Consider the following 2810-nt stretch of genomic DNA (forward strand, 5'->3'; position numbering starts at 1 on the left):
AACTTTAAAATGAGTAATTGATGATCTGTTCTGCAGTCAAGCCCTGGTCTTATTTTTACTAATGTTATTGAGGTTCTTCTGGGGAGCTCTGATAGCTTAGTGGTAAGGAATTGTGCTGCAATCCCAAAGACTTGTAGTTCAAATCCACCAGCTGCTTCATGGGAGAAAGATGGACAATTTCCTCTCATATAATTTACTGTCTAAAAACCATCTGATCTGACTCAATAGTACATAGCAACAATAAGCTTCTCCATGAATTCTTATAGGAATCACATGCAATCAGTCTAATTCCTGTGTCGCTCATGAGGTGATGTCTATGTATGTAGTCACTGTTTACGATTTTTTTTAAAAAAAGGTGTTTGCAAAGAATAAATCATTGATAATAACCTATCAATCTCTAAGCTCATGTCTTTCACCAAGGCTATATTTTTCCAATACTAGTCCTTTTTTGTTTCCAATTTTTGCATTTCAGTCACCAATTATAATTTATGCATCTTAACTATTTGATCAATTTCAGACTGCCAAAGTTGGCAGAAATCCTCAATTTCTTCATCTTTGGCTTTAGTAGTTGGTACATATATTTGACTAATGATTGTATTGACAGGTCTGCCCTGTATGTGAGTGAGTAATATCCTAATACAGCGTGGTTCTTCTGAGTAGAACTTGGAATATTCTCGTTGATTATGACTGTAACATCATTCCTTTACAATCTGTTATTCCCAACATAATTAATCATGTGTTTGTTTGATTAAAAATGGTGAGTACCTATCCTTTTCAGTTCACTAATGCCCAAGGAATATCCGAATGGCACCACTCAGATTTTTCTAGATTGTATCTAGCTTAAAAGGGGGTAAGAACCTTAAAGGTGGGTAGGTTTGTATCTAGCCTAAAGATGAATGCGAACACTTTTAAGGGTCATAGCAAATGCACAGGTTATGGAAAGCCTGAAATCTAATTGAAGATTGCAGAATACTTACCTTCCTTCACATGTCACAATCACAAGATTTCCATATAGTAACAGAGATTGACAGCTGAAAGAAGTACAAAACTCAGATTATCTTTAAGACAGAGTTGCTGCAAAAACCTATAGACATTGTAGGAGTGGGAGGAAAACCAACAGAACTGTAAAACTAAAAATAAAAAAAAATAAAAATGAAGCCTCAAGTTTGTACAAAATTACAGCAAACAGTAAACATAACATTACTTTTAGCCAGCTAAGCATAAACCTTAACAATAAAGGCAATTTACCTTAATAACTTTTACCAAGTACATCCTGTCTAGTTTTTAATTTAAAAAAACCCCATCAATATCATGTTCATGGTAAGAAAAAAACATAATCTGAAGAGACAGGGCAGGCAAGATGATATTCAACTATAGTAGAGATTCTAGAACCGTAGGACCAGGAATTCAGAAGAATGATGATTAACATGATTAAGTTGGAGAAGGATGGGAAATCTCTTTACTGCTTTTATGAACCTGCCGGAGAGTCATTTATGGGTTGGTTCTGACTCAGTAGCATGTATCAACAATGATAAAAGTTCTAATGGAGAAATAAAGTGTGCAATATGCAAGAACAGATGAGAGGTATAAGGAAAATGAATAAAACGACTCTGAAGTGTGTTTTCAATAACTAATCAATAGACTAGACTCAGTCAAGGAAAGGATAAATGATCTTGAATATAGGCCAAAAAAATTCCCAAACTGAAATGCAAAAAAGAAATAAGCATATCCAAAGCAGAACAGATTATCTTAAGAACTGAGGGACAGTTATAAAATGTTTAGTATACATGTAATGTATACCAGAGAGAGAAGAAAGAAAGGAAAAGAAAAAAAAATTGAATTAATAATGGCTAAGAAATGGAAAACAATTAATGGCAGCCACCAAATCAAATGTTAAGGAAGCTCAGGGAACAGCAAACAAGGTAAGTGCCAAATTTCCCATATAATAAAGATGTTAAAATTGCCAGACTAAAATAATTAACATGCTAATGGCTCTAATATTCAAGAACTACCCTTCAGTTCTCGGTTGTCAATTGACAGATCATTTGTCACTTGCCAAAGACAAAGAAAATCTTAAGTGAAGCCAGAGGGGAAAACCAATGAAAGGAAGAAAAGAATCTGTTTAAAGAAAAACAAAAAGGATCTCAAGGATCTGATATAGTGAATCCATCTCTCTTTCAAGAAACATTAAGTCTTTTTCTTGTGGAGACCTTATAGTATTCGGTAAACTTTGTTGATAAACTAGTAAAAACTGCTTCCTCAATTATTTGTAATAGTTTGACCTTTAAAACATACACTCTGATTTTATCTATTTCTGCTTATGGTAGTCTATGTTTTGTTTAAATGATGGTTTTGTTTTCTTATGGCTTAGGCAAGGGATCTCTGGTGGCCTGGTGGCAAGAAGCTGTTCTGCAATCCTGAAGGCACGTGGTTCGAGGCCACCAGCAGCTCAGTGGGAGAAGGATGGGCAATCTCCTCCACTGAGATTAACTGTTTCTGAAATCCCGCTGCAGGGTCAACTGAGTCAGTTCCAACTCTATAGTACATAACAACGATGACAACACAACTTGTTGTTGTTATGTGCCGTTGAGTTGCTTGCGACTCATAGTGACCCTATGTACAACATCCTCAACCCTGCTCTATCCTGTGCCAATCGCACTGCCTCTGACACACCCATCCCGATTACCCCAGTCACTGAATCAATCCACCTCCTAGAGCGTCTTCCCCTCCTGCGCTGTCCCTCCACCCTCCCAAGCATGATGTCCCTCTCTAAGGACCTGTCCCTCCTTACAACATGTCCAAAGTATGTC

The sequence above is a fragment of the Elephantulus edwardii genome, unplaced genomic scaffold (assembly GCF_000299155.1).
Source record: "Elephantulus edwardii isolate Elephantulus edwardi_28Jun2011 unplaced genomic scaffold, EleEdw1.0 scaffold00044, whole genome shotgun sequence".
NCBI lineage: Eukaryota > Metazoa > Chordata > Mammalia > Macroscelidea > Macroscelididae > Elephantulus > Elephantulus edwardii.